The following is a 15,585-nucleotide window of genomic DNA, read 5'->3' as shown; positions in this document are numbered from 1 at the left end:
TATTTCATTTTAACATAGTTAAAATAGCTGATCTACAAGCTCACAACGTGTCGATGTAGATTGGCTAGTTGAACTATCTTAATTTTTTTTAAATAGTAATAAATGTCAATGTTAAAATAGTAATAAATGTCTAATAAGAGAGAGCAGGCCTATAGTAATGGATACTGTACTGTGAGAGAGTCAACTTACAGAGAGAGAGAGAGAGAGAGAGAGAGAGAGAGAGAGAGAGAGAGAGAGAGAGAGAGAGAGGTGATGTTGGAGGATGGCAGAGGGATAAACATAGAACCGAACTGTTCTAGGACGAGTAGGAAGATGATGAATTGGAGGTGAGGGTGGAGGAGGCAGAGAAGGGTACAAAGGGGTCTAAAGAAAGAACTGGCCATGAAGCTGTAATCACTCATTTGTTGGCTGGGTGTTTAAGAAACAACGAAGTCCTTTGTGGGGACTAGTTCTTTCCTATCTATTACGACAGATCACAACATGTGATATTCGGTAAGTTCATGTTTCATTATTCCAGCATCAAATATCGTCTCCTGTGAGGCTCAGTTCTTGATCTGATTATTTTGTGTGTAGGCGTACATATTCCTAATCCTAGGGCACATTTTCAGAAAGTTTAATATAAACTTCCACTGTTATGTAGACAATGTCTTATATCTTCATCCCTTGGCTTTATCGCCAATAATAATAATAATAATAATAAAACATGAAATGCAGCTCAAAGTGCTTTACAGAGCAATGAAGAGAGAAAAAAAAGAAAAGAAAAGCAAGGCATAAACATTAAAAAACAAGAGCAGTAATGCAATACAGTGAGGACATGAATAACAAAAGAAATTAAAAAACCAAATCAATTAAAAGCAAGGGTGTAGAAGTGGGTCTTGAGCTGTGCTTTAAAAATGTCTACAGAGGCTGCCTGTCGAAGGTACAGTGGGAGTTTGTTCCACGCCGTCGGCCCGTAGAAGCAAAAAGCTGCTTCCCCGTATTTTTTAGTTGCCATTTTTTTAGGGCGAGCAGGCCAGCAGTGGAAGACCTTAGGGGGCGGTTTGGGACATATTTAGGCAGGCAGTCATGTAGGTAGGAAGGTGCAAGACCATTTAGAGCTTTATAAACAAGTAAAATAATTTTAAAATCAATCCTAAAAACAACCGGAAGCCAGTGCAATGAAGCCAAAACTGGAGTAATATGTTCTCTCATCTTAGTTCTAGTTAAAACTCTGGCTGCTGCATTTTGGACAAGTTGTAATCTGTCAGTTGTTTTCTTAGGCAGTCCAGAAAAAAGTGCATTGCAGTAATCAAGCCGAGAAAAAACAAAGGCGTGGATTAGCGTTTTTGCATCGTCCAATGACAAATAGGCTCTGATTCGTGCAATATTTCTAAGATGAAAAAAGGCGATCTTGGTAACATGATTAATGTGTGAATTAAAATTAAATTCAGAATCAATAATGACCCCCAAGTTCTTTACTGTACTGTTACTTTCTACAGTCAGGTTGCCAAGTCTGCTTATTATTGATTCTTTCTGCTCACTAGATCCGATTATGAGAACTTCTGTCTTATCCTCATTTAGCTTGAGAAAGTTCTCACTCATCCAGCATTTGATGCTAGACAGACAGGTCAACAGCGGGTCTAAAGCACAGGGATCAGCTGGAGCTACAGAAAGATATAGTTGGGTATCATCAGCATAGAAATGAAAATTGACTCCGTGATTGGTAATGAGTTCTCCCAATGGCAGTATGTACAGGGAGAATAACAGAGGACCAAGAATCGAGCCCTGTGGAATACCAGAACCAATGACTCCTCCAACCCTCTCAACATTGAAAACTGTTTAATTGAGGTCATAAACCTGCACGTGCAGGAGGTTCTAGCTTCTAAACTCCTGGCTGCTTAATTACCCTAAAACCAACAGTCAGGAATGGATTCTCTGATTCATTTTTGACCCTTCCTTATCCTCTGTACAAAACATTAACAACACCAAATCTGCCAACTGCGCAACTTAGCTATACTGCTTTTGTCAAAGAGACAAAAGCAGCCGGATATGTATAGCCTGGCATTAATTGCCATGTGATCAGCCTGGCCAGTTTGTATGATGCTGTAGCGGCTACAGCATCATACAAACTAAAGTAAATTCTCAAATTGATGTGTCAATTTTTTTTTAAATGTGTGAGACTGGTGCACATAATTAGGACACAACACGGTACATTACCGAAGGTTATAATCAAGGCTGCGGTGATGTGTCACACCTCTGCACGGTCTGCAGGGACACTATCACACTTCAGTTGCAGGTATGATCAGCTGTTGCGCCTTTTGTCCACCTCTCCATTATAAGTTATATTGATCATCGACTAATACTGTAAATGTTGACAAATTAGCTTTATGTGTACTGTCTGTGAACATGCCTACACCGACACACAATTTACGGCAATGTCTGGTTTCCCAAAGATAGCCTAATTGGCACAATTTCTGTATCCTGGCATTGCCAGACTGATCACGTTGGATCACTCACAAGTTCCTCCAAGATATTGTGAGTGATTAATTACATCAATGCCAGGCTACAATTTTTGCACTCATATTGCAATAATGGCCTGTCTCACAACCCATGATTATTTTGAATCTGAGACACAGCAGCATAGGGAAGAGACTTGAGACTTTTCTCTCTGCTATCTAATTTGGCAGGCTTTTAACCATACAAGCATATGCTTTATTATTTATAGCTCACTCTGGTTTCAGTTGTAGGGTACCATAGGCTGCTTGAATTTTCATTGAATATTCATGGTTAATTGTGGAGGTTAACAAGGTGGGATATTAGGCTTGTGCATGTGAGCACAATTAGATTCAGGAAAGGAAAAATGCAGGAACAGACATTTACTACATAAACACAACTTCTAACATCTTAGCCTACATTTTTCATTACAGGCATCTACTGTGGGTGACATTTGAAAAATAATAATAAGAAAAACCTCTATTCCAAGATCCTCAACATTACATGCAGCCTGTTGCTTGATGCATCTACACTGACCGTGTCGGCCCTCCCGCTTGCTCAGGCACCTGCCATCTATGCAGGCGACTTTAATTGCCAGCACACTGACTGGGGATACTCCCACACGACACCAGACGGAGAGACGCTGTGTGAGTGGGCCTCCAACGCCAATGCTCGGTTCTTGTTCGACCCCAAAGAGGTCAAACAGCCAATTCCAAGGTGCAGACAAGAACTTTGCCCGCCTTACACTGCACGAGGTATCTTCCCTCTCTAGGGCACCCAGTCTTGATGCTGACACATCCGGACCCTTTACAACGACTGAGCTTAGGGCGGCCATCGGCAACCTTAGGCAAGGCAAGTCCCCGGGGCATGATAACATCCACCCAGAGTTTGTGATCCACCAGAGTCAGACAACATCTACCTGGCTCTGCTTTTTTCTCGTCTTTCTTCCAGAAGTCCAAGCTGCCGAAGACCTGGCGCTGTGTTGCTGTTATCGCCCTGCTGAAACCAGGTAAAAGTGCGGAAGACCCCAAGGCCTACAGACCCATTTCGCTGCTCTGCGTGCCATTTAAACTACTGTGCCTCCCCAGTGTCTCCCCAGTACCCCCCCCCCCCCCCAGTGCCTCCCCAGTGTCTGCCCAGTGCCTCCCCAGTGTCTGCCCAGTGCCTTCCCAGTGTCTGCCCAGTCAAAAGTAAATGCAAAAATATGTACATTTGATATTTTGGTTATTACATTGATATTTTTATAACATTGATATTTTTCTTACCACATTGTCACCGCATGTGGTAACACTGGCTCACCTGCCAGTGAGGAGCCCTCACCGCACCGGGACGATAGCGCATCCATCTGTATACCAGAGCAGTGAACTCATTGATAAATGTACAGCATTTTAATCATGGGCAATGGGGTGGTCTTATATGTTTTGATTAGGCAATCTTTATGCAGATGGTGAGAGAATAAAATAATTGAGAAATAGTCGTGTCTGTGGCAATTTATTCCCAGTAAGATGTGTAACACAAATGATGATACTGCGACTGCTCAGGATGAGTGGGCGTAGGAACATAAAATAAATGGACTTTGACTTGCCTATATGAATTCTCAGAAAAAAGGTGGGCCCTGAACATGGCAATTAGAGAATAGGACAGCAACTGGCTGATACTGGTTTGTTCAGGACTTGATAACGAAGGTATTTGCCTGACCTTGAGGTGAGAAGATGTCTGGAGAGAAATACGACACACAGGCCCTCCTAGCACCTCTAAGCCAGCTACAAAGTATATTTATACAGTGGCAGTCTGGCTGGTTCCTACTGACCCATTTGTCATATGGTGCCCACCTTTGCCAGCTCACACCCTGTCATCCCAGTTACGTAATTACCCACCTCTTCTGTATGATGTAATCGTGCTAGCTGTCTGTTAATATGTTTCAATTACCCACCTCTTCTGTATGATGTCATCGTGCTAGCTGTCTGTTAATATGTTTCAATTACCCACCTCTTCTGTATGATGTCATCGTGCTAGCTGTCTGTTGATATGTTTCAATTACCCACCTCTTCTGTATGATGTAATCGTGCTAGCTGTCTGTTGATATGTTTCAGGGTTTTGAAGCTGGACTCAAACGCAGGAAGAAGCAGGCAGGAACTGAGGACTTAAACCCAATTTTATTTTATGAACACACCGAATACAGGAACACAGCAGAATACACAGGTACACATGGACATCCAGACAGAGGCGCTTGTTCTGCATGTTTCTGTTCTTTTCCACTTCGCTTCTCCGTCTGGCTATCATCATCATATGAAAGAGCGTGTCTCGTACACCTATAGGCGCCAAGGATTCTGATTGTTCTGTGGGACGTGTGGGTGGGGCGAGAGACCAATGACTTCCAATGCAAAGATCTGTGGGTGGGGCAGACAGATCGAGCCTTACAATGTAAAATTCTAGTCACTTCCTGACTCATGCCTACGTAATAGGTGACGTTTGGAAATCCAACTCACCCAGGATGATGACCTGGAATCCAGGCTATAACAAGTACAGGCAGATGGACAAGATCCATGGATACAAGCATGCTACAGACACTATAGAATAAAGTATTTAGCGTCCCAAGGTTGGCATTGCATGTTGAGTGCACGTCCAAAAGCGCTTTCACTTATGCCAATAGGGAGGGCGCAACAAACGCACAAAGTTGCAGCTTCTGTCGTACGACAGCTTCCTCGTGTCCTGAGGTCTGTACCTAACAATGACGGGCTAGGGCTACCCCTACCCTGATGGAGGAAATCCGAAAAATACCCGATCTACAAACATAGCTCACTATTTTCACTATTATGGAAATAGGGCTTAACACACACATGCACGCACGCACGCACGCACGCACGCACGCACGCACGCACGCACGCACGCACGCACGCACACACACACACACACACACACACACACACACACACACACACACACACACACACATTCCTGCTCTCCACAGCAGCTTTACCTGAGATGAACTATAATAGTCCCCGAGTGACACAGGATAGAATATAAATCTTGCAATCTGTGATGACCAATCACACCACCACCCTTCTTAGCTGAGAGCAGCGATTAGAGAAAATGAGATGAGATAAGATACAAAATGAATTAGGCCGACAGTGCCATTTTGAGTATAGAGCGTCACAGTCCCGCCCCCTTTCATGACGACGCCAGGCCCAGGAAATAGTTCCCAATGCATTTTTCCCATAGACATTTCAAAACGTATTTATTTAAAGACCTTATAAGCGTCGTACAAAGCCAACTCTTGTCGTGACAAATCATGACAACAAACACAATATTTTGGATCAAACAAATAATTACAAAGAAGAAAAACAACAAAAAAAGTGTTGTAACCTGGCGTTTTCTTCTTCTTTCTAATTATTTGTTCAGCCCGAAAAATTGTGTTTGTTGTCATGATTTGTCACGACAAGAGTTGGCTTTGTCCGCGGCGTAAACAAATACGTTAAATAAATACTTTCTGAAAAATCTATGAGGAAAATGAACAGGGATTTATTTTCCGGGTCTCTCGAGGGGGCGGGACTGTGACGCTCTATAGTGGCTCAAGCCAAGAAAAGGGCAAAGTAATCATGAGCATAATTATGCACAATTGCAGAATAATTGGTCAAAATATTATAATCATTATAATGAAAACGAAATGTTATAATAATTAAAGCTGCATGCAGCGATGACCTCGCACCTCTGTCCACGTTAGGGGCAAATATCAGAACAGGGAGCAGAGGCAGAGCTTCACTATCATGAAGGACAAGGATTTTCAACAGAGTCCAGTGAGGCCACTCATGACTGTACAATAAACTGTTTTAAAGTTATCGCAAAAGATCAAGCATCAAGTGACATGACTATGAAGTCTGTAGGACAAACGTTCAAAAATTATAGCAAAAATAGGAACTATCAAATATAGACCAATGCCATGTAACACTGTAGCGATAACGGGACATCCGGCATCGATATCAAGACCTGTTCTCTTCAAAATGGACAATATCAAAGATGTGATTTTGGCAAGGGAACATGAACGTTCACACATACGAACTCTGGGGTCTCACTAATCTACAGAGAGTGGAGGGAGGTACGTTTACCCACTTTTATGACTTGCTGGATGCGGACCCACTGGCCCATTAAAGACTAGCTATCAGTCAACTTAAAGAGACATCAAATCTTGCTAAGGCACCTCCAGGAACCCCTCTCCTTTCCTGTGTCCACATGCACTTCTCCACAGTATTGACTCTAACCAAGCACATAGGAGGACAACACATGCAGATTAAAACTGCTTATGCGATGATATTCTGTGACCTGAGAATATGCCATTCATCATGGTGTTTACTGTTTACGGTACTGCAGCAATATCTTAACTGTAACATTTTAAATGTGATGGTTCCTCCTGTAAATTACATTTCTTGATTTCTGACTTTCTATAATTTGACCCCAACCTGTCATGTTTGGTTTTACAGGCAATGTAATACCTCAAGGAATTCAGTTATGTTGTGTTATTGACATTGAGAGACCAGGATATGCTGAAACTATAGGTGCAACATTACAATGACAGGACAACACAGCCCCTGTCCCTTTTTCTCCCCTCCTCCACCGAGGGCAAAAGCTGTTGCAACCTCTGAGTCAGGGCACTTCTCATGGTGACCGCTTCTCTGAACACACTACCAAGGGAGAGTCACCAATCAACCTTCTACAACTCTGCGTGATGCCACTCGCAAAAGACTAGGTTGTATGATTCTGATACATGCTGTTATGGCAGCCACTGAGTGTATGGTTACTGAGTGTATTCTCAGTAACCATGAATGCTTTCTGCGCTCTCTGATCCGATCACTTAGGGCCCCATGTGTCATATAGTATGACACATACTATATATGACACAGAGTATATGTATCCACTAACATATACTCTCTTAAGGCAGCGTATTAATGCCCTTCTTGTAGTTAAGCACCCGCAGATAAGATCGGCGTAATAAGTAACCTACAGGGAATTATCGGTTGGTTTTCGGTCGAAACGGCTGAGTTAAGTTAGTCATTTGAGTTAATGGCAAACGATAGAAAGTATGAAATATTGACCAATTAGAAGAGGGGGCTGAGCTAAGTTACTCCAATCAAGGACAAAGACTTTCAACCGAATGAAGTGATGCGACTCATGAGAAACCATTATAGCAAAAAACTATCAAATATCGACTAATCAGCAGAGGGGGCGGAGCTAAGTAACAAGAACAACTACTCCGTAAGTACACAGTAAACCTGCGATGAGGCCACTTACACTAAGACAATACTTAAAATAGAAAAGAAATACGCGCACGCACGCACGCACGCACGCACGCGCACACACACACACACACACACACATACATACACACACAGCCTACAGTATACATTACACACAAGTTCATAGATGGTCTTTGTTGGTAAATTGTGTGCGTGCGTGCGTGCGCATGTTTGTCTCGTCATGTATATAATATGTAATAAATTAGTGAATCTGGATAATTGTTTTACACACCAGATGCAATCACAACACATGTATACTGTATTGGAAATTAAGCAACATGTCAAAAACAGACAAAACAGAAGGATACTGCCACCTTTTGGTGCTCTTCAATATACCAAAGCATGTGTGTGTGTGTGTGTGTGTGTGTGTGTGTGTGTGTGTGTGTGTGTGTGTGTGTGTGTGTGTGTGTGTGTGTGTGTGTGTGTGTGTGTGTGTGTGTGTGTGTGTGTGTGTGTGTGTATGTGCGTGTGTGTAACCAACCACGTTACATAAAATGCTACATTACACATGTGCATGGCTACTTCCCCCATTTCTAAGTGTGTGTGTGCATGTGCATGCGTGTGTGTACAGTACATCTATGTTTCTGTACATCTCTAGGTGCGTGTGTGGTAGCATGCATTTGTGTTAAGTTGGGGAAATTTTGAAATGGTATATCATCTTTCTCCAATTTCTACTCCCCAGTCCCCACCCATGTCATTCAATACAATCTACAGAAAGGTTAGCGGAGTTCCATTTTGTAACAATGTTAAAAACGTACACCAAAATGTCTTGTGAGTTGAGAAATGGACCCTCATGGTTTTCAGAGTTACAAGAAATGGACCCTCATGGTTTCAGAGTTACATTTTTACAGGATTTGAGGGTTGAAGTGGTTATACTGCTTGCCTGAGAGAAAGGTCACATATTTGTCACAAATGTGACTTTTCTGTCACATATCAAAACAGTATCATACATATATTATGTTGCCTCTGAAACACAGGAACACTGAAACTCCAACAGCACCTGGCACACTCACTGTACCAAGAAATGAACGGTGATGCTGGGTATATACACGTCATGTGATGAAGAAGAAGAAGATACACACATTATATGAGATGCTATAATAAGTATATGACTTGTACTTCAACAGTGACTTACTGTAACATTTGTTTGGGCCTGCAATATCTTTGATAAAGTAGTAAGCCTATGGCGTCACAAGCATGCTTAGACAGCTACTAGACTTCTGTTTCTGTTTAGTTTAGTAACAGATGTGTCTTTTTCCCTCTTGAATGTCACTCAGAACTTAAGATTCAAGATTTAAACTCTTTATTGTTACATAGGCCTAATAAACAGTAATAAAGACATAATAGAGAATAGCAGCAACTACAAAGGGGTATATTTATATACTACACATCTCTGCCATGCAGGGTTGCCTAGTCAGGTTGCAGCTGCCAGCACCAGAAAATGTACGGGGGAAATGGCACTTATGCGACGTACATCTTTCATATTTGTGGTGCCCTCAATAGCAAATAGCCAGCAAATCTACTGTACATCTGTCCTCACTGACACCAGATTAATAGTTGAACTTGTGCTTCTCAACTGTGCCGTATTAAGAAGCTCTGTTGTTTCAGGCCTGAAAACGTCAATTAAAAAAATCCATATATGGGCATTGTATTAGGGCATCGGCTGGGAATGCCCATATATGGAGATCCCTGATGTCATCAATATTAAGCCCATACAGTATATGGGAATGTCAATATATGGCCATATCGTGACAGTCTCATGATAACCAGTGTGGTTGCCGTGACGCGGGTCACACTTGCAAATGAACCAAGTTGGTATAAGATGGATCTCTATATGTGGAGATGACTATCATCACCTGGATCTCCAGGTGAAGATAACGACACTGGCCTCCTGGATAGCCATACATGGTTTGACATACTAGATCTGCATATATGGAGCCGGCCAGCAACTCCTGCTTCTCAACTGTGCCGTATTAAGAAGCTCTGTTGTTTCAGTGCAGCGCTTCTCGCCCTACCTTACTGGTAGTAGTACTGAGTGCTTTGAAGGTGCTGTGTACATGATTCCTGCTGGAGTATGAATAGGCTTTAAAACTCAGCGCCTAAAAGGAAAAGCATACCTGAATGAGCCGGAATAAAGCACTGCAGCTCATGAGCTATTATGTTGTCAGAGATGATGGTTTGTAATATTCCATACTGTATACCTGCCAACGTTCTTGTTTTCCCCATGTTTCTAACAAATTCAAAGTTTCTCCATGAAATGTTTATCCCTGCAATATAGTGCACTGCCATAATTCTTCATTTCCCTAGTAATCTCGAGAACTCATTGGGTACAAATTTCCAACAAGACGCAGGCTGTGGAACACCTTAGAATTTTTTTCTCCTCCTTAATGCTGTTTGACTGTATAAACCCCTGGCCCTTATTGTATACTGTATACTGAAAGACAGTGTTTAGTCCTCTTTTATACATCTCCTTGGTCGACCATGGTTGTTGTAAATGTGAAAAAAGAAAGTAGAAAAAATTCTGTACATGGACATTTTTTTAATGATTCTTGTGATGAAGATTCTGTACACATCAAAGTCAAGAACTTTCAAATGGAGAATGCAGTGTGTGATAATGAAGTAAATGCTGTCACCTTTTCCTTCATAATAAATGTTTTCTCCAACAAATGTTTTCAAAAGAAAAAAAAAGTTCTCTTTTTTACTTGACACATAAATGCATGGTTTCAGCAGCTTCAAACAGTCGTACTTATGTAACAGTGTCTCTCTATAATTAGCATGCTGTGTGCACTGCGGACGAGTAATTGCTGGTTGTGAAACTTGTGAGGTCCACCGGGTCAAATACAATTATATCACCAGGAGTGTCATGCATGTTGTATCAGTTCGCCATGTCCTTGATCCATGCAATTCATTGCCGCTGCTTTTTCACAAGGAAACGTGGGTTTGAAGAAGTAGTGAAAGGGGCCCCATGCAAATATATCTGTCTCTTCTCTCTATTCTGTTTGCCACATTTGATTAAACACAGGGACCCCTAAAATATACTATAGTATAATATATAAGTACCTCCCACAGCAATATTTCTTCATTCATGTTATCACTTCTTATAACCTACTTTTTTTTCATAAATGCTATAGATTTACTATGCATTTACATTAGTTATACTAACTATACAGTATGTTGATTATTTGTCCCTGTGTGTTATTAAAGATGGACTTATGTGGTTTGCTTGCAAATTCTACTGTACGAATGCGATTAATGTTACTAAATTAATGTGACTAAATTGTTTTCTTTGCATTCCATTTACGTGACCATTTATCCCATACCTGCCAACACTCCTGCATTTAGCAGGGGAGTCCTTTTTACCCTTTGCTTTAGTCTACCGCAGCCATTCCACCCAAGTGGTAAATGGTGCATTTATATAGCGCTTTTATCCAAAGTGCTTTTTACATTAACCCATTCATACACCGATGGCGTCTTGCTCAAGAACACTTCACCACTAACTCTGGAGGAGCCCGGGATCGAGCTGGGAACCTCACGGTTCCCATCCGGCTGTTCTACCGGCCACTCTACCCCTGAGCCACTGCCGCCCTGTGAGCCACTGTAAGAAACATTCACTTACTTTGAGTTTTGTGTTTCTTCAGTTGTCTTTTGGTGGAGAGGCAGTTATTACTAATGTGTTAACATCACTCATTTTCAGGGCAGGAATGTCATGGAGGCCAAGAAACCCATGCTGCTGTGGCCCCTCAATTTGGCCCTCTGCGGCTCTCAAAACACATGTGCTGAGGCCAAAGTAATGCCCTGCCCACACTGCCCTAGCCTGGCTAATAAGCCAGACCGAATCAGCCGTTGGCTAAACGAAATTGCCACACGACAGTGTGATTTGAGTCTGGCTAATCAGCCAGGCTAACACTGCCCCACCTGATTGTGCCGTTTTCATGTCTGCCTCTGTCTTTTCTGTTTTTTGTTGAGAATCAGAATTCTCAACTCCCCCTGATTCTCCACCTTCAAATGAGTCCAGTGACTCTGATTAGTCCATGGGCTGAGCTTTTGACTCAAATATTGGTAAGTTGTAAATACCAAGAAATTATTTTGTGAAATAAACTGCATTTATTTATTTATTTCACTATACAAATAATAATTACCTGTACATTCATTATTTTCGTCCACTTAATTGTTTTATTTGATGGCCTTCCTGCCCTGGCAGTTGGCCTTTTGTACACTAAAGGTCAAATGGCCTTGCCCCTAAAATGATTAAATTAAACGTATGCAGCTTTACAACTGGCATTCATAAGGTCATACATAAATATTATTTACTTTTAATAATAGAGGAGAGTGTAGTGTTTGAGGGTTGAAACACTCTAAGGTTGGAGACCACCTGATGACCTCTCTTCCAGGCCAAGGCTTCATCCATTAGAAATGGATTATAATCGCATCTTTGATGTATTTACAAACTGAACTCCCTGGGCAACCAGTGACTTCCAGGAAAGTCTGGATGGCAACCGAGGAAGGTCGATGACGCTGGAGAGACAGCTGACCTCCAGGAAAGACTGGCGGGTAACAGGGGCCATGCAGCAACCCATGTTGCAGCACTCGCAAGAGGGCACCAAGCAAGCTACAGAACGGCCAAGTGTGGACAAGGATGGACGCATGCACACTGCACAGACGCACAGTCTGGTGAGTCGTAGGAGGACCAAAGGCAGGAGGCAAACCAAAGTCCTAGAGACCTCTCAGTGCCTGCAGTCCCCCAACAACACACAATGCAGAGCAGAGAGAGCCTCCTGTTGGTTCTGGCACGAGAGAAAGGACAGTGGGCGGGCAACAAGGTTGGAGACCACCTGATGACCTCTCTTCCAGGCCAAGGCTTCATCCAGTATATCGCATCTTTGATGTATTTACAAACTACCCATTCAGTTTTATGTCCAGAAGTGGACTGGCTACTAATAGTGTAGAAGTGGTTAAAGGGCGCCATCTGTGGGATTTAATATTGGTTTGAACTTTGAACTGACCTCTGTCACTAGGCTTTTCACAGGCCACAGATTCTCAACTATTTGAATTTCATATCTCATATATATGGATCTCCATATATGGGCATTCCCAGCCGAGTCCCAGTTCCATTGGGACCCAGTCCCAGTCACACGAGATTCCCAATGCAGGTCACTGGATTTTCCTCATCTGTATCATCATTGTGTGGACAAACACTTTTTGATTGATTGATTGAAATATTTATTAACAGTTTGCAGAATTACAGTACATTTCAAGCACAAACTCAATACAAAGGCAGTTAACTGTGAGTGGACGACCCAATTAAGCATTACACTTGTTTCCAATAGGGTCCACCATGTTCAATTCATCAAAAACATTTAGAGACGTACAAATAGACACAGTGAACACAACTTCACAATATACATCTATCTCTTCCTTTGATAACCAATCTTAACTGGATTTCTTCCATCAAAGTGACAGAAGAATGAAACTTCTTGCCTGGTGTCGGGGGGTGTCAGCTGACACTTACATCAATCCTGACTTTCGCATTTCTGATTCAAGTATCATTTCAAAACTCCACATTAACATGTTAATTTCATTGGTAACATTCATAATATAGTCTAATCCACTATGTCACTGACATATACCCAGGCCTGCATGAAGGCAGTACGGTTAACATTTGTTCTTTAAGACATAAAACTTTTCTAAATCTCAGACAGACATGTTTACACTTGACACTAGTCATTATTGGAATGAAGAGGTCCTCACATCTAGAGTTCTCCTCACCTTTCTGAATCATTATAATTGGGATACTGGCTGAAAGAAAACCAGGACAAAAATAGATGGAGATATTATGTAAAATGGATTACGTTGCCTTGGGAATGCAAACTGAGATGTTCATGAAAGGTATTGAATTATGTCCTCCCCCACACTTGCACCTTGCCTCATCATTAGTATTGCATGTTGGTTTTTATTCCATTTAGCAGAGACTATTTCATAGCTGGCTTTTGAAGTTTGTACTGCATTTTTATATTGAGATTCCCCATAATTTCCAAGCTTTCTCATGATAAAGAAGCAAAAGAAAATGTAATATTGTATGGTGTTCCATATCAGCTTGGTTATTGTATTATGATGTCGATGTCTTGGAGTCATGAGCTTATGGTGCTTAACTATTTGAACAAGAAGGGTAGGTAGTACCGTCGTCCATATTCCATCTCGCCATTCACAAGAAGACTTTGAAAAGATAAGGAATGACACTGTCTCACATCTACCATACACCAGGAAGACTGTGGAAATACTTTGAACATAATCCGAAAAGACTGAAGTCTGACACTGTCTCACATCTACTATACACTATAGAAGACTGCAAAGACTTTGAAAATAAGGCACATCAGCTCTGTGAAGTTGGCACCCCATGATCATACCATTTCATTATATGGGGCCAACTTCACGGAGGCTCTCACATCTACCAGACACTAGAATCAGCATAGTACAACTTCACGGAGGCTCTCACATCTACCAGACACTAGAATCAGCATAGTACTGTAGCATATTCATTGGCATCTTGTTGCTGAGCCCATGTTCTGCAAAGTTGCAGAACATGCGCTCAACACTGGGCTCAACACTGAGGATTTTACAATGTGGGCATACATGTTGTTGCATGGCTATTTGCATGGTAGCTAATTACCGTATGTAACTCTGCCACCAAAACAGCAGCCAGCACCTGCTGTGTGAAATCCTAGTGGTTTTACCTGTTCCTTCACCAGGGCATTTATCCACAGCAGTCATGTGCAATCTTGATATTGTTCGCAATCATTGCTCGGAATCCCCCAGGAGGAAGTCACTAATGTTGCTCTGGAGAGGGAAGTCTGGAGCACTCTGGTGGAGCTGTTGCCCCCGCGACCCGACTACGGATAAGCGGTTGAAGATGGATGGATGGAAACACATTGCAGATAGAAAGAGGATAATTCAAGCTTTCCGTACAGCTGCAATGTTGGTGAGTTTGACGTTATTTAATACAATGTATAGGACTGTTCTGTTTGAATGAATGGGCGGTCTATGGGAAGTTGCACCTAGGTAGCACCTTGCTGGCAAGATGGCAGCCATGTGCTTTGATTGCTTGATGAATTGAATATAATAGGACCACAATGGAAGCACGCCCTCAAAACCATAACAACTTCAGACCATTGCGTTGTGCACATTTCACCAGCAGATGGAAGCAGAGACGCTGCAAAAAGGTAGTTGTTATTATTGGGGTTGCTAAGGAAGATAGTGTTTACGGTGTATATATACGAGTATAGGGTACGTTTTGGCCTTGAACACGCTTTTTAGGTCACATTTTAGTTACACATCTGCCTGTTGAAATCACGGAGGTGTTGAAATGTTGAAAAAGCCACTTTCATTTGGGGGATTCTAAATATTGTAAAAAAGAAAACAAGAAGAAAAAAATCACTTACATGTGACTTTAAAAGTGTAATAGTAAAAGAAACAATATTCTTCGACAGTCAGTAAATTCTTAGAGATTACCAGAACTATTATGATAAATAAAATACTGATTTAATGGTCAAATCGTACGAACGTATCACCAGCCTTTCCACCGCGGAGGAACCTCACATAAACTGTTAAAGGAAAAAATAATAATAAGTTCACTTGTTTTTGAAGCGGAGGAGGGATTTCCGGTCAAAGTTTCCTTTGTGATTCGGAAGTGGTGCACTACATACATGTTTGTGGCTGGCGTGACGCTGCTACCAATGCCATCTATCCTCGTTAACAACAACAACACCACCATCATAACTATGATAAGTAAGCATGCCATGCATTGATATTATAATATATCGCATCG

General features: G+C 41.8%; 1 protein-coding gene across 1 annotated transcript in view; it reads left to right on the top strand.

The window, feature by feature from the left end:
* The first annotated feature begins 15,418 nt into the window (after positions 1-15,418).
* mrtfab (myocardin related transcription factor Ab) overlaps positions 15,419-15,585 on the top strand; it is a 62,417-nt gene continuing 62,250 nt past the window's right edge. Inside the window, exon 1 of the mRNA XM_079493318.1 lies at positions 15,419-15,545. The gene's annotated coding sequence lies outside the window, so the exon portion shown is untranslated. The remainder of the gene's footprint in view (positions 15,546-15,585) is intronic.

The sequence above is a fragment of the Electrona antarctica genome (genome assembly GCF_951216825.1).
Source record: "Electrona antarctica genome assembly, chromosome: 22".
Lineage (NCBI taxonomy): Eukaryota > Metazoa > Chordata > Actinopteri > Myctophiformes > Myctophidae > Electrona > Electrona antarctica.
The sequence above is the reverse complement of the archived record's forward strand: the minus strand, read 5'-3'. Positions and strand labels throughout refer to the sequence as shown.